Here is a 20,864-nt window from a genome sequence, read left to right as displayed (position 1 = left end):
TGTAAATTCAAAGACCCGCTAAGTCCATTTTTTTCAGTGTATATTTATATCAACAACTAAAAACATTATTCTTCAGAAATGTGTGGTCAGCTGGCTTTGACAAAGGCACTATGATTTATGTGTGCTATATGTTTCTGTTTTATTAATATCATTGATATTGTCATTAACATTAAATAAAATGCACCATATCAGCACCATAGGCATGGCAGTCAATATTATACTTACAATTCAAGTTTATTTCAGTTGTTGAAACCTGAAAGCCAAAAAAAGAAACATGTATCCATAATATATCTAAAGACTGGATTGAAATAATATCAGTAATGTGGATAGTTTTGAGGTAAGAAGATCCTATTTTCATTATAGCAAGTATAAAAAATTATATGATGAAATTACTTTTTGCTACTCATATTGAGCTGCAGGGCATTGGAAAGGCAGTGTGATACAAGTCTCATTTGTGTAAACCACACAAAAATAAGTCTGACAACAGGCCTATTTGGTCTTTCATGGTGTGTTTGTAAAAGATGGGGCTCTGAGGATCTGTTGCCAGGCTCTCAGAAACTCTCTGTTTCTCCCTTATGGACAGAAAAAACATGTAACTGTAACTTTGTAATAAAAGTGTGTCACCTAGTGGATGTATGGAGAAAGGGCCACGTGATGTCGAATAGATGAACACGTCTTTTGTAATCCTTACAATGAAGATAAATGTGTTACAATGTCTGTTACACTAAAAAAGTAGTTCACATGTCTCAATAACAGAATAAACATCACTCGTGTCACGTGAATTTGTCGTTTCAGGAATGTGTTGACGAACAATTAAAGACCCAGACAGACAGCTCAAGAGCGTATACGTCGGCCCCCTTACCTAAAGGCCAAAGGCTTGTTCGAATTCATGCGGCGCCACAAGAATCGACAGCCGGATGACGTCAAGTATCGCGAGAGCGAGACGAAATAAGATTACTTGAATCATTCTCGCGGTGCTTTGGCGTCGTCCGACTGTCGGTTCTTGCGGCGCCGCATGAATTCGAGCAAGCCTCAAATCTTCAGACAGTCAACGGTATGTCCCGCTCATTAAACTTGTCTGTTACGTGGGCTTTGGGTCGGACAACTATACCGGAGGCCGATGCCGCACTTCTCTTTGGTGGGTGCCCAATTATTCCCCCAATATGATAATAAGAAAAATGGACTTCGTTAAGTAAATGTTTTAATATAATAGACAAGTAGATCAAATAGTAGCGCTTTCTTTGCTTTTAATGAGGACACAGCTGCTAAATAGGATGCAGCTCTATTCCATATTCCGAAGCAGGAGGTGGCAGTCATGCACATACACTGGTTGCCAGCCCCCGTTAATACCCAATTAACTCAGGAAAGTGAGGTAAAATAAGGGATTGCTGGCTTATTTCACACGTACACTGATGTTTTAGAAACAGAATTGGTCCAACCAATTTTTTGTAAAAAACAAAAACAATTTCACATCAACTCGAACACGCAAAACCCCCGCATGAAGCGCTGTCAAGAGCTTGCCAAACCAACAGATGGCGATATATTCCTTAACCCTAAAAGCCACTCCAGTCTCGTCTTGCCATGAACAAGGATAAATGTGCGGTTCTGATTCATGCAGCTGAGAGGAGCTGACTTCGCCGACGTCTGTTGTTTTCAGGTAAGTTTTCGATAAATTCAATAAAAAAAAAAAACTTAAGTCTGTGACCCTTAAAAGTTATTTAGTTATGCTATGACAAAAATATAATAAGTTTTTACTTGAAATCAATCTAAATACCTTTCACTTGTTCAGTATGAGTGTTTTTGTTGATATATAAACGATGAACTGATTACAGGCAGCTGGCCGTTGCTTGTCTGAACAGCAGTTGAAAGTATTCTGAGGTAATTTAGATTTTAGGAAAAATATGAGGATGATTTGCGATGATTATATAATTGACTTCCACAACATAGTAATCTTGGTTGTTTTATTTCATTATAAGTGTTTGTATGGCGTTTAAATGATAAACATAATATTATGGTTAATTGTTCACTCCCGTTTGTTATAAAAGCTTTTGCAAATATCTTGTCTGAGGTAAATTTTCATTTTAAACACATTTAGGATGTATAAATAATATTATTTTTGTCTATATATATATTTTTATGCCCCCCTCTGTATGATAGTGTGAGTGCTTACAATCGCAGCAAATTTAAATACAATTATTTTACATTTTCAACCCTGCCAGATGTATGAAATGTACATTTTTATTTAATGAACAGGTGTTTCATATCATAGTCATTGTCATACTGTGGATTTTAACCACATCAAGGGCTGGAAATGACTGAATGCATTTCTTGGATTTTTCTTTAGCTAATATTTCTTTTTTCTTTTGTGTACACAAGTTATTGGCACTGCTGTGTAAGTATTTCACTGACAGACATCTCAAGACATTTTAGTGGGTGTAACTGGACATCATTTATGATGTCCTTCCCTTTTCACTGCTTTCCAGTCACTTATGATTTAGGATTTAAAAATACATGTTCATAGATTCATGTGTCAGTAATATTTTTTCATTAGCTGTTTAAAAATTTAAATCATACCCAAGTACTATGTAAATCTGTAATATTCAGTTGTTATGTTTTATGTCTTTAGCAAAACAGATCACAACAAGTGTTTTTGATCTTAACCATACTGTCATATCAGTTTTATCGAAGAAAGGGCCTCTGCCACCTCTAAGCCATCTGTTTCTCTGTGCAGGGCATGTACATCTAAGATGCGGCCTATCCAGATGAGCTTCTCTCCAATGGCAGCAAACTGACAGTGGAAGACACGAGCCAGCACTTCTCCCCCCACATTGCTTTTGGCTTTCGAGATCCCCACTCATAACTGCTTCTCCCCCCTTCATGAGACCGGATGCTATGTTGGGATCGGTGGGGCCTCCATTGCCCGGCATGTACACGCTACATCAGGTGTAGGTAAGATGCACACTCACTGCTTCCCTGGTCCTTGTGTTCCCGATGTTTCTGTGTAGGTGCCTGCGATTTAATGAAGACCAACAAAAGCATTTGGGTTGTCGTGTTACACGCCAGGTGAACAACATCACAGTGCAGCAGTCAGAGATCCTAAAGAAGGACTCCATAAGTTTAGTTGAGACAGTATGCCGTACATCTCTTATGATGAGGACATTTGTGTCAGGACCACTTTTCTGATACTGACAAGGACATTTAAGGTTCAGTGGACAACTTGCTTTCAATGAATGGTTAATGTCTGTAGCCCTTTTCACACACACATTATGGAAAAAATACAGAGAACACATCCGGGAGTTTGATTTTGGTTAATTCACGCTGTTAAAAGCTTTCACACACATGCCATAAAGACATGACATATTTAAAGTCTTGCACTTGGTAGGTTTTTTCGTAGCATCTGAAGTTTGCTTATCCGTAATTTCTCTCTCGAGAAACCACACGTGTATATTTTGGTTTATGATAAGATCATAAAGGAGTGCGTTACACCAGTGCCCCAATCCTGGCCCTCGAGCACCCCCTCCCAAAAAGTTTTAGATGTCTCCTTATTTAACTCATCAGCTTGTTAGGGAAACATGTTTACCATTTTGGAAGGAGACTGATAAGTTGAATCAGGTGTTTCAAATGAGAAGACATCTAAAACTTTTTGGGAGGGGTGCTCGAGGACCAGGATTGGGAAGCACTGCGTTACACGTCAGTTTTGTTGCTGGTAAAATATATTTTATACGATTAAACTTGACTTTTGCATTCTAAAATGACTTTAGCAAATTTACTTGTTTTAGCTAAATTAGATGCAGATTGAATTTCAAACGCAGTTTGACCACCCAAATTAACACTACGTTTATTAGCTGGTATATACCAGGTATATAAGTATAGATCATATATTTAGGTGCATGAAAAACATGCTAGTAAGGCATAAATAGATTAACTTTGAATGAATATATAAAAGTGGAGCAGGGGTGTAGAAGATTAACTGAGAAGATAAACACATAACCCCTCGACAACCACTTTAAATATTTATTAACAACAGCAGTAAATACTGTCAAGAAATGTACATGAATTTTACTGTCAACTTGTTTATGCAGATTGTATTTTATAAGCTTAATCTTGGTTTCTGTTAAAAGTGATTTAAGACTTTTAATGATAAATGTCGAGGAAGCATTATTGTTGTTGCCCAAAGTAGCCTACATTTAAATAATGGCCAAACCTCTCAGCTGGCGGGTTTCCTTTGATTTCGTGTGCATTCAGGTATGCGCTGAATTTCTCTCCGCTCTTGCCCTGAGAGTGTGCACGCAATTTATATCTCTTCAGTCCCTTACATGCATTTGTTTTATCTTTCCTGAAGTGTGTATGCGCTCAGAGTGCGTCCTCTTGTGCATTCGCAAATCGTGCGCACTCTGGAAGGTGGCGCTTTGGTCCACAACGCTCCGCTGATCGCACGCCCGTCAACAAACGGTCTCTGTGCGTTGCGCTGAGTGCTCATGGGAGTTGTAGTTCATTGTCGCATTGTTTATCATTTCGCATAACTTTTAAGAAAACTACAAAAAAAAAATATATATTCAACCTGCCAAAGTGGCTAGTGGGATTGCCTGTCTAACCCGCCACAGCCGAAATCTACCCGCATTTGGCGGGTGTCAATGTCAAGCCCTGGTTGACACCGTCGATTCTATCGACCAATCGCGACAGCTCTAAGTCTAGCATACACATAATTGCATCCAGTAACTTTTGCCTCGAATTATAAATTACTTGATAATCACAACTATCCACTACCATAAAAGCTATAAACAGCAGTCATGCTAATTTTCTCAATTTGCTTTTTTATTTCTACTAGCACTTATGCGAGCTGCAGTCTGGATCCTGCCTCTGTCAGATGACCTAACACAAATGGAAAGATGACATCAGCCTTTGCAAAGACTTCAGACGACGCCAGCACTGGACTACATACACGGGTATGTGAAAGTTTGGGCACCTGTGGTTAAAATTGATGTTAATGTGAACAGTTAAGTAAGTGAGAGTTAAATAATCTCAAAGGCATACAGTTATAGATGACATGTTCCCCTCATAGTTTAATCCAAATTATTATTTTTATTTTCATCTCTCTTACATTTTAAAAAGGAAAGGACTCACAAAAGTTGGGCACCCTGCATAGTTAGCACCTGGTAGCCCCCCCTTTGCAAGTAGCTTGTAAATGCTTTCTGTAGCCAGCCAAGAGTCTTTAAGTTCTTGTTTTTCTTACAAAATCTTCCAGTACTGTAACATTCCTGGGCCATCTTGTAGTCACTGCTCTTTTGAGGTCTATTCACAGATTTTTGTATTATTTTTTTTAGGTCAGGAGAATGGCAAAACCTTCAGCTTGTGCCTCTTGAGGTAGTACATCATGGATTGAGTTGTGTTTAGGATCATTATCCATGTGTAGAAGCCATCCTCTTTTTAACTACCCGTGAAATGTTCCCCGTGCCATTGGCTGCAATACAACCCCAAAGTATGATCAATCCACACGCTTAACAGTTGGACACATAGTAGCCACCGTTCAACCTGAAGAGGGCAACACTCAGACGTTTTTACACCATATATTGTATCAGAGAGACTACGTAAAAGGCGAAGATCAAGAAACATAAAGAAGGTGACAATAATTGATGATAATCTGGAATTCAATACTCCAACGCCTTTTACTACTAAACTTGCCTGGCTGGATACATGCAACACGCAAGTCACCAACATAGAGCCTAAAAAGCCAAAAGCAACAGTGGAGAGAAAGACAAAGGTTGCAAAAGACACATCTCCACCACCCGCATTACTAAAACATCATTGGAAGTCATCCAACTTTCAAGATTCAAAACGGATGATTGCAGACTTTTGTCCAAAGCCATCTTTTGTGCCATCATGTGTTGAGGAAACATTTTTTCAAAAGAAAAGGAGGATACCAAACTCCACAAGCAAGGTTGACCCAGAACATTTTCCAATAAAAATGTGTTGGATCGGGTCTCCATATCACAGGCAAAATAAAAAAGGATCCCGGACGCCAGAAAATATAAGTTAACTTGTTTAACAGGCATCTGTTAGTTAAAAGGTTGATTAATCATTGCTAGAGGACTAGAGGAGAGCATAAACAGAGGCGTGAGACGAAGGTTTAGATGATAAAATAGAAGAGTTTTATTGATGGACAGTTGCATATGCCTCAATGTTCAAACCTCGTCTACCGCAGGAATACAGCCTGCACGTTATATCAAAATTGCTCAGCTGCAACATCCCTTAGACCTTGAGCTTCCATAAACATTCTCTTGAAACTTCACAAATGTTAGACAATTATAACACTGAACCACCATGCATGAAATTAAGACATATGAAATATAGAAATACAATGAATTAATGAATGATATAATAAAATATATAAAAATATAATGTAATAACAAAAATGATAATAATAAAATTGATAACAATAAAATAATATTCAGGAATCAAATAAACAATTATATGGATAACTAATGATTATAAAATGATTATGTAAATAAATGATTAGAAATAAACTAAAAAAACACAATAATAAAAACATTCTGCATGTGAGGATCTAAGGTAGGATCCTTCAAATGGGAGTTAACACACTTACAGCATGGAGGGTCTATAGAAAAACACAGCAGAAGGAAGACAGGGCTCAACATAAAGGACTGCCCGGTGGCCCGGGGCAAGCGTGAGGGATGTTCGTGCCAGGAAAAAGTGTTGTCACTTGCCTGATCGGGCAATGTATATTATTTAACATCTTTGAAGCAGACATTTACTTGGTCAAAACACGACGAAAGAAACAATGCAATATTTTGCGCAGTTTGTTGTCAGCTTACAGGTAAAGCAAAAAAATTTGGGAGCCTTTTTTTGTTGGAACATGTCTGTTGTATGTGTATACAATTATATTTGACTTTTGAATTATTTCTTTTAAGTATGTGACACTGACGTTTTTTATTGGGGCCAGTGAAAATTTTGCCAGGGCAAGTGAAAACCTGAACCACTGGCCCGACTGGGCACGTATAAAAAATAATTTGCGTTGAGCCCTGGAAGAGGAATTAAGAAAACAGCAAAAGATACAACAGATACAGGCTCTTCATAAAAAATATTTCAACAATGAAACATCTCCTTATTAACAAGCATAACAGGTTTAATCAGGAAATAATAGGCCATTTATATCTCATGATGGAACCTTTTCATGACAGAAAAGACCTCCCTCATATAAGGCTCTCCTCAAACATCCAGTCTTTCATCCAGATTTACACCCCCCCCCATAATGTAAATAAAATAAATTTAAAATGTAGTTAAAACTTTGTACGTGCTTTATTCTCATTCATTCTAAGCTAATAAAACAATTTAATTGTACAAAACTACATTGGTTTCCTAAAACCATTTGAGTAGCAATTGCCTTAAATGGTTTAAGTTGATTTAACTTAAATTAATTAAGTTAAATAACACAATGCAAAAACAAGCAATAATGATATAGAAATAGATACCTTCTTAAACAGTATTTATTAAAATAAAATATATCACCACAAAGGATCTCGGGGATCAAATAAGTGTGCTGTGCTGTCAAAATTGATAAGTGAAACCAACTTTGGACTTACACTTTCCTCATGTACTGTTACAGCACAAATTGAGGATTTATAAAACAAGCCAAGCATGCTGTACAGTCCAACTATCATTAAAACAATTTCATCAGACATACACTTTAACCATAAAATTATCTCAAGTTCTCTTTTACAACTTTGACAGCACAAACTAAAATTAAAACCAAAATCATTGTGCTATGCAGACACCAGAGGCGGCCTTAGCTATGTTTCAACCGTTTCAATTTAAACGGGCCCCGTCCTCCAAGGAGGTCCCCAGCCCGACGCAAGAATGTTTGAACGGGGGGGCTATGATTTCTGCACAGGGGAGCTTACAGTGTCAGTACCAGTGGAGTGCAATCACATATCTTTCATTTTAAATCAGTTAACATTTCTGCTCTTTATTTTCTCTCGAACGTTCATACGCGCCATATCCTAATAATCGGATTATTAATATGAAATTAATGTATTTTATTTAGTCTATAATAAAATTGTAGAACTGCATTAATATTTATTATATGTCATTTAAATTATTTTTAAAAGTCAATTCTTTCATTTTTATAAATCAATGTAGAATCGTTTACAGCAGCATCACAGTGCTTCATAAAAACTCTCAGAAAACGTGCACATGTGGATAGTTAGCCCGTGCGCATTCATGCCGACAAATTTTCTGTCACAAATGGAGAGAATATCAATTGGAAGTACTCATCCCTATGCCCTATTCCCTTCGAAGCTGTGCAAAGAGTTGCGCAATTGTGTCTCATTGCGTGACTGTGACCGCTAAAATACACTTGGAGAATAGAGCAATGAAAACATTGTCATTTTAATTTGATCTGGAGTGAAAGTTTAAGCAGCTCCCTTCCCGAAGTGCCCTTCAAGGGCGCAAAAACACAGTTTTGAATTCGACCATGCTCTCTCTCATGAGGCTTGGCTGTGCAAGTGCGATTCTAGGTTTTTAATAATTTTTTTTTTTTTATAATATGATTGGATTTTATACTAACCTTAATACAGTATTTCATTGTATTAAAAATGTGTGCATAACATCTGTGTGCATTTACTGACTGCTTTTAATATATTTTGTGCATGACTGCATTTTCCTCTAACGCAACATCCACACAATGTTCCATTAAATTAACATAATGACCAAGAACTTTAGATAAACAAGGGGCGATTTTTTTACTGTGGCTTGGAAATCTTCTTTTTTTTGTTTTGCTCCCGCATCAAAGTATGTAAACTGTTTTTAGCCTATTGAACATAGATGCCGTCAGGTCTCGTTCAGATATTAATTGAGCACGAGGCGACAAAATCGCTGGACAAAGATGAACTTATCAGGGCATTCTCAGAACTCAAACACAGAAAGGTGGATTTCTAAAAAGGGCTCAGGTGAAATCTACGCCCGCCGCCAGGTGAGCTGTCAACGGTGCTGAAAAAACGCGGAGCCCATCGTTATTTATAAGTTCGGGTCAGTGTCAGTCAGACCCTTTTTCTTCTTTGCGTTTGTTAAATAATTCAAGTTGAGCCCAGACAGCTGAAAATATACTGCACAAATCAATTAAGCAGAGAAGTTTGCCTCCATGAAAGGATGAGGCTTATTCCAACTATAATTGTATAGTTTTAATTAAATAAGTTTGGATCATTTCTGTTGAGCACGTAATAAAATAATATACCATTGATGCAAACCAACAGGAATCCTTGCTTTTTGCTCTATTATGCTTATGTTTTATGTGGGTAGGGCCCCCTATTAGTTATTGAAACAGGCCACCAGATGCTTAAGGCCGGCTCTGGCAGACACTGTGCTTTTTTCAGACATACAGTTACTATTAAATATGTATTTCGTTAATAATGTAACACACAGCACCATGAGACTTTTACAGCAAAGTCAATGTGCTAAGTCAAGTCCAAATAACATAATTTCATCAAACAGTCACTTCACTCTATACGTCAGCTACTTCATTAAGACTGTAATAAACTGCCCAAACAGGGACAATAAAAAACTCAGTTTTAGTAACATTACAACCTTCATAGACTTTAAACTGCAAAACAACATGGGTAATGGAAGCAAAAAACACAAAAGTATTAAATTTTACTCATTCAAAAGTTCATTTTAAGTGCAAGCAACTTTGGCCCGGCCTTTCCATCTTCAAATTTTAAGAGCACTTTCTGTATAAACTCAAAAAACACTGTAAGCTTCTTTGGGTAGCTAATGTAAAGGGCACATAGTAGCCCAAAAAGCAGCACAAGTGCACTAACCCAGAAGACATCACCACCTCATCTTCAAGGACAATTAGTATATCATCTGGGTTGAAAGACAAGGTGTTCTCCTCCTCCTCCTCCACAACATCAATGATGGCAACTGCTGCCTTCTGTGCCTCCTCAAGCTCCTCTCTCTAAATGGATTGGAAAAACTTTGTCAATACATGTCTTTACATATCAGCAAAACACGCAGGTTTAGACAGAGAAATTTTTTTTGTGCAAAAAAAAGAGATGTTTATGGTCAGGGCCAGAGGCCATCAGCGAAGGTCTGTCCGGATGTGCGTGAGACGGACCGCGTCATCTTGCGCGGAAACACGCGTCTCCGTTCAGCTTCCAAACACGCACATTATTGTTTCTCATTCAAATGATTACTTTATCAGACCGTCAGGACAGCAATAATTTGTGTAATTTACATGACACTCACAAATTAAAGATAGAAAAGTGGCGAAATGTCTGACGGCTCATGAAGACACGCACCTTGCGTTAACACATATTTTTTTCTTTTAACTGATAATGTTAATCGGTCATAAACTCTTACCTTTGGTTAACGGTTAAGCGGTCACATGTTCTAGAGCATAAAAAGAGTAAACAGATATACAACCAAATGACGAATGTACATCTTTCACACACTAATCCTTATTTACAAACAGATATAAAATGTTAAGACATAGTTTACACAATCATGACAATTGTCGTTATTTACTCACGCTCAAGTTGCTCCAAACAGGTTAAAAATGTCTTTGTTCTGCTGAACTTTTTTGAGAATGTCTGAAACCGAGCAGTTTTGGGGAAAAGTATTTTTCTTACTATGAAAGTCATTGGTGTCCCAAAACGTCTTTAATAAAAACGTAATGTGTGTTCAGCAGAACATTTATACAGAGTTGGAGCAATTTCAGGGGTCGTAAAAAATATTCTAACAACCATATTTACTTGGTAACATTTTAAAAATATTAAGTCTGTGTCTTACCTTGTGTTGTGTGCCTTAAAAACATCTGCAGAGTCTTATTTCAGATAAACTGGTAGACCTGCCAGAACAGAAGTTCCAATGATGCCAATGTCATTCGTGTCCCTAAAGGCAAAACACAAAATGAGCATACTTTGAATCACAATTAAACAACCTTTATGTTTGTTTATTCTAATGATTCATGGTGGGACAACTTGAGCACTGAACCTGACTCTTACTAAAAAAAAAACAACAGGGTGGAGAAACTTGTTTGGGGCAACTTCAGGATAAGTGTTTTTTTCTTACAGTTGATGTGATAGAAGCAGGAAAAATGGGCGAGTGTAAGGATCTGCGCAACTTTGACAATGGACAATTACTGATGGCTAGACAACTGGGTCAGACCATCTTCAAAACTGCAGCTCTTGTGGGGTGTTGCTGGTCTACAGTGATCAGTACCCATCAAAAGTGGTCCAAGAAAGGAAAAGCGGTGAACGGGCAACAGGGTCATGGGCAGCCAAAGCTCAGAGATGGACATGGAGAGTGAAGGCTGGCCAGTGTTGTCCGGTCCTACAGGTGAGCTAATGAAGCTAAAATAGCTGGAAAACTGAATGCTGGATCTAGTGGAGTCCATGCCTCGATGTGTCAGGGCTGTTTTGGTGGCAAAAGGAGGACCTACATGTCAGTGTTTTACTCCTCCCAAACGAAAGCGCATCACCTGGAAGTACCCTTTATAAAAGGTCCTAATATGTACCATTTAGGTACAGATATGTATCTTTTAACTGCCAATATGTACTTTTGAAGTACTAATATATGCACTTTTTGTGTACAAAGGTGTACCTTTTTGAAAGGGTACTGTCCCATTGACAACTTTTGTACCTTATAAATACTGCAAGTACCTGTAACAATGCATAAAAACATGTCAGATGATAAAGAAATTGACATAATAATTTGTCATACTTTTCTATAAAACAAGTCATTTCTGAACACTAAAGGGTTGCCAAGATGTGCTTAAAAGTAGTGATGCTCCGATCGATCGGCCGCCGATCGTAATCGGCCGATAACGGCATTAAATGACGCGATCGGCACTCGCTAAATTTGCAGATCTGATGAGCCGATTTTTCTGTTTACTTTTGTCATTATAGTGTTCCTGATGCGGCTGCAATTAGAGACCATTTTACACAGTGCGAGCATTTTGTAACCTGTTGCTCATGTGTGACGTGATTTCCCTCTCTGCCTTTACAGAGATATGCGTATTTTCTATGAGGACACGCAACACACACATCTCTGCTACAAATGAACAGCGTATACAACACATATCTATCGCGGACAATTGCATCCTCGTGCCGAAAGTTTATTACTTGCATTCGTTTTAAAGTTTTGAAGGTTTAAACTTCCATTTTCCTCACAGCTGCTCTTGTTTGCGGACACCCGCCACACGCATACACAGCAGCCTGTCATCAGTGCACGTGAAGAGAACGATCTCTCCCACGTCTTAAAGCTACAGTATCCTAATTCATCTCTCAATAAAATTACTCTCTGCTCATCATTGAAGAATGTTGTACTTCATACGAATGCGTGTATATTTAATTCATACAGTAAAGACTGTGAAGTGTTTTATTTTAATGACTTTTAACAGACATAAACCTTTTTAAAGGCATATTACATTTCTCTTTGCAAGAGGAAATATTTGTTGTGCTTATTTTTTGATTCTCTATTAAAACAACAATAATATACCTTATTTATATAGTTAGTTTCATTTCTACAAATGGTGCAAACACTGCTAGATTATAGATAAAAGATTCCCATTCCACTGCCATTCTGTGATGGGCAGTGATCGGCGATCGTCAGATCATGATCTTGGTGATCGGTAATCGGTGATCGGCCCCAAAAATGCTGATCGGAGCATCTCTACTTAAAAGTATAGTTAACCCCCAAATTATTGCTACATTTTAATTTACTCACCATCAGGGCATTTAAAGTGACATTTTTCAGTAGACCAGTTAATAATTTTTGGGCTGAAACTGTGGTCCTCTGTGAATCATATAATAAATAATGGTTAGTACATTACATTTTTCTGAGAGTCAAAAAAATGTGCAGACAGAACAAAATGAATACCTGTGGCTCATGACGATACATTGAAGCAAAATGATTGGACTTGCAGAATGATGCATGTGTGGGAGCAGATGTTTATTTCAAATCAATCGTATTTCATGATATTTGTTTTATTCAACGCTTTTGCAGCAGTGAGTAATGTAGCCAATCAAGTTCTCAAGATCACTCATTTTGACTTGGACTCTGAAGGAATAAAAGCAACAATAAATAAATAAATAAATAAATAAATAAATAAAGGTGCTTTTGGGGTATAATCAAATTTATTTTGTAACTACGTAATATTGTGACATAAAACTGATAAGCTATTAGGGGTGTGACTTAAATGTGTCTCGCAAGATTTCTTGTGGAGGTGCCGGCCGTTTCTCAAATAAAAGACTGCATCCTTCGGAGGTCGCATTTTTAAACTGCATTTACTTCATAAAGACTGTCTTATTAGAGACTATTAAAAATTATAAAGTCGACTAATTATTTAGTTAATTGCAAATTGTTGTAATATGCTCACGACTTGCGAATGTAATGCTCAGTTAATGATCTGAAATAAACCTTGATGACGTATGCAGCCTGCATATGCGACCTTCGGAGGATGCAGCTTTCTGTTTGACCCTTTTACAGTGCATGCATTATATTATGTCTTTTACTGCGTTTGCTTTTTTGTTCGGGTTTCCAATAATGTTCGTTTGGGAACTTGTGTGAAGTCTGAGACGCGTTGTGTTTGTCTGTTGATCAGTGTCAGATGTGAAGTCTCAGGAGATTAAACCCTCACACAGAGTTTACATGATTTCTCATTTCTCTGTCTTACCCCTCCCCCTTTGTCTTCGTCTTCCCCTTGCCCCTCGAAACCGAGTGAAGGGGAACGGGTAAGACAGATCGTCGTCTAAAAAATGAGACACTACCCGATTACCGTTTGCGTCACCTTTCCTTGCCGCTAACTGGCTGCTACGTAAAGAGACAAGCGTTGAAATAAACAAAGAAGATGTCGTCGTCTAAGGTTGTGAGCTGAGCTCAACAAATAGCGCATAACTTAGCTGCTATAGCGAGCGCATGAATTAGCTATTCAAAACAAAAACATTACAATTAAAACTGCTTTAACATTTTATTAAAAGTATCATAAAACATGAGTGTCATAATATAATCTCAATTAAACTGAAGAAAATAACGTTACTTTCATTTGTACGACTCCTTGACAGTTCGACGTTTAGCCATAAAACATCTTGATGCCGGCTTTCCTGAGAAATTCATACGTTAAAGTTTACCCCTTTCTTTCAAGTGTGATCCTTATCATACTTCGTTTCAAGGTCTATGTATCCCTACGCCTTGGCCCTAGCCCTTGATCAAACTGAGAATTGAGACGCCACTTCGCCTCACATGAACGCGCAAAACTGAGGGGAAGGGGTAAGACAGAGAAATGAGACGCACCCTTAATGTCTGCGTGTTCTTGCTCAAAAAATGACAGTAGCTGTATAATTCATAGTGTAAAGAAATAGAGATATATTAAATATTAACATGGATTTAAACATTGTTTGGCTAAAAATATGCTTTTCTCTCCGTCTAAAGTGAAAGTGAAGATGGTGTCTGCAATGTGTTTGTTAATGTAATGTTGTTTAATGTAACTTGGTTTTAATACTTTATTTGAACCAATTATTATTGCATCTTCATTATTATGTCATTTTAAAGGCTACTGCTCACTTGGGTCTATTTTTATTATCCAAAAATAACAAATTACTTCATTATCAGTTAGCAAAATAATTGTTAGAGCCAGTCCTTGATTAGTTAAAACATTTAAAAATAACGTGATTTCAGTTTCTTATTCATATATTTTATCATTGAGGGTTTCTTAAAAAGTGTAAAAATATCATCTTGTCTCGTTCTCGTGAACCCAATCTCGTGTCTCGTCTCGTGGATTAAGTATCTCGTCACACCCCTATAAGCTATACACCAACCATCAAGAAATTAATCAAAATTTGTTGTGTTGAAGATTTAATTTATAGGCACTTACAATTGACCCTGATGTGTAGTGGTCAACAATGTTGTTCCAGGAGCGTGATGAACCTCTTTATAGTAAGGAGTTTTTGGCTTTTTACCCTGTAAGCAGTCAAAGGAAATGTATCATCATGCAATTCATATGCTGATCTGACAAAGAAGATCTCCACAATCTGCGAATAACTAATAACTATGTAAGTGCTCTACATAGTTTGACTCAAATTTCTTCAGTATAAAATAAACACTGTCATTTACCAGTACACTGTGCCTTATTTCATGAAACTGTGGCAACCCTTCATGTATTCCAGTGCAAACAAACATGCCAGGTCTAAACACTGTACCACAGTGTTTCCTCTAGGATTTTTTCCAGCTGTGGCGGCAGGGGGCGCCCATTGATGATTATAAATGTACATTATTTTTTTTATGTAGAATATAGGCTACAGTAAACTACATGTATTTTTTATAATTTTCATGCTGTCATTTACTTTTCCTTATATTTATAGCATATTGCTTTTCTATGTTTGATCTATATTGTATTTTCTTAAAAAATACGTTTTATAGCTTCGTACGGATCTTTCATTGTAGTTTTAATGCAGTGTGCAAGTTCGTGCTCGTGTTTAGCGTTACAGAGCTGAAGCAAAGTCACGCACAGTCCTGTTTGATAATCCGCACCGCTGAGATTGACAGAACACCCGACATCAGCAGCAATTTTATTCCACACCCTGCCTGTTTGACATAAAGACCCCGACCCGGTCACACCGCAAATAGCTCAGTTAAATATAAACCTTTAACGCTCTTCAGACAGATCTTAAACGCAAATAAGCACAGGGCCATTTAAAAACTGCTACCTATCGGAATCGAGTCGAATTTTGGTGTTGGATGTTAGACCCGCAGTTAACTCTTGCCTATTGAGTCCCGACCTGCATCTACAATGCAAATGACACGTTAATATTATTACACCCGTTACCTCAAATATTATGCGTTTCACCCGCGGGTACCCTGACCCTGCTGTCTGAAACAGATAAAACAGTCTCACCGTCTGCCTCAAGTTTTTATTACCAACGTTCTTCTCTTCCCACGGGAATAATGTAAGTTTCCTTCCAAACAGATTCGACTATGTCTTACAGTCCCATATGAGTAGTATTCAGTATTTAGCCTTTGTTTTTGGACAAATATCTTGTCGTTAAATGTGAAACTTTGTGAGTGTCGATCTGAAGCCAAGCACAGAAGATTGACAGCTGAGCGGTCAGCAGAGCGCTGCGCTTAGAGCATATATTCTGAATAACTAATGGCTTGATAAGTTGATAATATGAGTACAGTGATTACAAATGAATGTCCAAAAAAACTCGTAATATGTTAAATCGAAAGTTTTTATGTCTTTTTAGTAATTATGTCATTTCTCGCAGCCCTGCGCTGCGTCGGTGTAGATATGCGCCGGTGAACATCATACGCGTGATGACCTTGCGCCTTAAATTACCCTAAATTTATTGTCATACAGATAAAAGTAAAACAACATAAACTGTAAATGTTGTATTTTTATTTGTGTAAACTCACAATAAGGAGAAAAGCTTGTGCTTATTTAAAATCATCAAAAACATGACGTACTTTTCTGCTGCTTTGGTTTTATAGCGCGTCACAAAAAAGAACAGAAACTCAAATACTTCAAATTTATTCGTTTTGTCAATCTGATAATTATTTAAGTGTAACATATTTCGTGTAGGCTTATTTATTTTATTATTATTTCTCAAAACAGAGACGTAGCCTAATCATCATCAGTTGATTTCAATCTATTTGTGCATGAAACTAAACCCATGGGGGAAATTATTATATTTTAGGCGATTTATTTATAAATGAGTTTACAGCGCGAATCCAGAAAGGAATTTATTTATTTTTAAAGACAGCCAGTCTGACAGGGCTCTTTATTTTGCGAGCTGCTGCTGTATGTTTTGTCTAGAAGGGATACAGCAAATGCAGAAAACTTGATGATTAGATTTGGAGGTAGGATTATTAGGATGAAAATAGCAGCTCTGGCTAAATGAGATACAAATACATCCTACAATCGTGTGAAAGTTTGTGTTCAGAATTGGGTTTGGGTGAAGGATTAGGATAAAACAGTGCTCATCCGGCAAGATTTCATTTGCTGTATCCCTTCTATCCACAACCGAAGGCGTGGCGGGGATGTTTTAGGCGTGGCGGACCGCCACAGTAGAATGTATATAGCGGAAACACTGGTACCACCAATGTTCACTTGATCTGCAGAGTAAATGGTGTTACTGTCAGTCATCCGGGTTATAAATGCTTGTGCATCTTCAGACAATGTAACTTCTAGGACAGACTGCAGCTTTGTGGTTTGGACTTCAGGTTTTAAAAAGGCTGGAGAGGACAGATAGTATGTCATCATTTTTTGGTGTCGTTCTGCAAGCACTTTCAAAAGGCTTATGAAGTTGTGTGTGTCCCGCACAATCTTTTTGAAAACTATGTTTACCTTCAAACCTCATTGTCCAGAGATGTACCAAAGGACCAAAGCATTTTATGAGGTGAGGATAGTGTTCAATCTAATGATGCTTAGGGCGAAGCACAAAATTAGGGAACACTTCCTGTAAGAGTTGTCTGTGATCAGCAATTTTGCCATCAAAGTACTGTAGTGTCTCGTCATCAAATGAATGACATAGTGATATATCAGCTATGTCTTTTAAATCCATCAATATTTCCCAACATTTATCACCAGGGTGCGATTTGTGAAAAAAACAGAGGGGGGGATGTTTTCATAGGCGTCGATTTCGGTGACACGTACCCACCATATTTCGTCATGAGTCATTTTGTACCCACCACTAGTTTTAACTTCCGTCCATAATAATTTGACTTTTGGTTGGTTTTTTTGATTGTTTTCAGTGGTTATGAGGAGCAATATGAGAGAGAAATTTGGTAATCATTGTCCGACCTAACAAAAATCTATTATAATATTAATTTTATATATATATATATATATATATATATATATATATATATATATATATATATATATATATATATATATATATATATATATATATATATATATATATATATATATATAAATTCTTATTAACTCATGAAGCAACCTAACACAATATTTTTACTCTAATAGCTTATCTTTCCCCACACATGAACTGTGATCATGCACAATAAAAAAACATGCAAGAATTAAATCTTGAATGGCAAAACTATATTGCACAACGTAGTGTCAACTTAATCATAAATATGAACAATGGATTGATTGCAAAGTTAAACCATTACAGTAGAAACAGTTTTACTGCTGCTTTTAAAGTAATAACGTTATCTTTACACCGCGATGCTGAGCTACAGTGAATGATAGAAAAGACAGATGCATTATGCGTAGGGATGCACCGAATCCAGATTTTTTAGGTTCGGCCGAATCCCGAATCCACCGCTTAAGATTCGGCCGAATCCGAAACTGAATCCTACTCGCATCCTTATTCCATTAACACAGTAAAACACATTAATGAAGTAAACAACGTCCACAGCAGTGTATTTTTCATTTTATTTAATTTTAACTGTACATTATGCCAGGATGACAAGTTGGAAAAACGATTTTGACAATTACCATAAGCCTATGCATAATGAAAGCGATGCGTTGCGACACGCTCCTTTTTACCAATAAGCAAGCAGCTCCGCGCTGAAAACTATATTTAACTTTGAGTGAGAAGCTCCGCTCGTCAATGTCAGTTTTCACACGGCCGTCCAATTACAGTGGAGGAGGGGCGGGACATTACCACAGCAACCAACCGGCTCACAGCTGAAGCATCACAGCTACCAAGCGCTCGGCTGAAAAACAGCTGGCATTTGGCGTCCTCAAGGCGTTTTCAGCCGTGTTTAAAAGTTTTGGTGTGTCCAGCCCCTAAGGCTCACCGAAAGAAAAAGCTCATCTCCACATCAGCACCCGATGTGTGTAATCAACGGCCGCGTGACGTCAAACAGCGTAGCGCAAGCCTAGGGTTCGGTTCGGTGGAAAAAAAATCTAGGATTCGGCCGAACCCGAACCCCGTCAAAAAGCCCAGTATTCGGCCGAATCCAAATCCTGGATTCGGTGCATCCCTAATTATGCGTCAGTCAATTAGCCTCATTTGCGCGAACTGGACGCGCCGGCGCCTTGCTAAACGCCTCATTGGCGTTTATCATGTGTGTAAATCTAGCCAAATTTAGACAGCTGAAGTATCACAGCTACCAAAGCGCTCAGCTGAAGAAGGCTGGCACTCAGCTGAAAAACAGCTGGCATTCGGCGTCCTCAAGGGGTTTTCAGACGCGTTTAAAAGTTTTGGTGTGTCCAGCCCCTTAGGGTTGGGTAAAAATATCGATTCATCAATGCATTGCAATTATTTGTTTCTCAATTCAATATCGATTCATCAAATCCTATAAATCGATTCAGCCCCCTCTAGTGAGAGCGTTCAGCGTTGTACAAGACGCGCTTTATCAAAACAGAAAGATCAAAGATGGCAAACAGCAGCACTTCTTTCAAGCCTGCACCATCAACGTGATCAAACATTAGTAATACTACACACATTATTGAAAAATATATTCGGGTACTTAATTGCTTGTGCATTCACTTATTATCGAATCGATACCGAAGCAAGCAAATTAGGGCTGGGATAAACGATTATTTTTTAAACGATTAATCTAACGATTCATTTTATCAGTCCGATTCGACTTCGATTCGATTCTCGATTATCTCCCCATTAATTAACTAATAGCAATTTATACATGTTGATTTATATATCTGAATGTAAACATTTCAATATATGTTCATTGCTCTTAAAATTTCAAAATAAAAAAAGACTATACAAGTGCAAAATACTGCATTCTTAGTCAGAGGTAGCATTCAATAAAGCGTTTGCAGCTCATACTGTGCAGTTTAGTAACAGTATAAAAATCTCAAGTTCAAATTACTTTATTTTACATGCATTTATGAGCAAAACCTCTTCAATGTGCCTTTTGATGGTCAGTGTAACTTTTATAACTTGATTTGTTTAATCCACATTGTTTTCGTGCTGTTCTAGTCCATTTAATGACAGATATAAACACAATTATAGGCTTATGGCACATATATTATTACATCTCTTTCTCTTAAGTTTGTTAAGATAGACTAGGACTCATTTACTGCTGTACAGAGAGTGAATGAAAGCGCAGTCTTCTGGCAACAGTGACATATTTCATTGCTTTCTGTTAAATTGCTCAAAGTCATGACTGTTTAAAACACACTTCACATTCATGATTTTAAAGTAAAATGACACTTTTTCGCATCAATCCGCGAGCATTTAAACCATAAACAAAGCACTTTCACTTTAATTGAGCATGAGCAGCGCAGCAGAACCGACGCAGAAACGATTGCAGCACTGTTGCTACAGAGCCGCGAGCTCGCGCTGCTCATGCGGCGGGGTGCATGCTTGTTAACATGGGCGCTGAAAAAAACACGCGCCGCACGTACTGCTCACACTTGCTGTGTGAAACCGGCTTGGACTGAAGCCACTCGCGTTGCTACTATTCTACGGCGCCGGGTTTTTGGGTCTGACGTATTATACGGCGCCGCCTTTTTGGGTCTGACGAATCGACGCGCATATTTTGCGTCGACGTATTTTTTGCTTCGACGTCGTCGATTACGTCGACGCGTTGTCCCAGCCCTAAAGCAAATCAATATCGAATTGAATCGAAATCGAATTGCGAAATTCCTAACAATACCCAGCCCTATTTAGTATTATGCTGAATAATATGCTGCTGAAAATGCTGCCTTCCTTCGTTTCGACACACAGCTCCACAACCATCTCGCAAGAGTTGATAGGCGTTACGTCCTGTGGACGTATTAAATAAATTGTTTAATGTTTATGTCACTTTGTTAAGTAGTTTTTGTTATGTGCTCTGGCTGTCTCCTTCACTCTGATTGCCTTGCAGTTGATTTGCCACACCTGAGGTTCGTTAGGAGTGTTGCACAGCCACGCTAT

General features: G+C 37.9%; 2 long non-coding RNA genes across 10 annotated transcripts in view; one reads left to right on the top strand and one right to left on the bottom strand.

Annotated features, from left to right (window-relative positions):
- Positions 1-20,864, bottom strand: part of LOC129437864 (uncharacterized) — a 114,408-nt gene that overhangs the window by 77,260 nt on the left and 16,284 nt on the right. For 2 of the 9 annotated variants that reach the window (XR_012367829.1, XR_012367824.1), the window contains exons 3-6: positions 14,888-14,973; positions 12,895-13,074; positions 12,742-12,810; positions 10,804-10,905 (exon numbers count right to left, since the gene is read on the bottom strand). This is a non-coding gene — a long non-coding RNA (uncharacterized lncRNA). Of the gene's footprint in view, positions 1-9,110; positions 9,971-10,803; positions 10,906-12,741; positions 12,811-12,894; positions 13,075-14,887; positions 14,974-20,864 lie in introns of those variants that run through there. The other 7 variants (XR_012367823.1, XR_012367825.1, XR_012367826.1 and 4 more) reach the window with 6 other exon arrangements.
- Positions 2,501-6,008, top strand: LOC141361667 (uncharacterized). The gene is made up of 3 exons (XR_012367846.1): positions 2,501-2,949; positions 4,829-4,946; positions 5,325-6,008. It is a non-coding gene; the product is annotated as an uncharacterized lncRNA (long non-coding RNA).

This window comes from Misgurnus anguillicaudatus, chromosome 24 (assembly GCF_027580225.2).
Source record: "Misgurnus anguillicaudatus chromosome 24, ASM2758022v2, whole genome shotgun sequence".
Taxonomy (NCBI): Eukaryota; Metazoa; Chordata; class Actinopteri; order Cypriniformes; family Cobitidae; genus Misgurnus; species Misgurnus anguillicaudatus.
The sequence above is the reverse complement of the archived record's forward strand: the minus strand, read 5'-3'. Positions and strand labels throughout refer to the sequence as shown.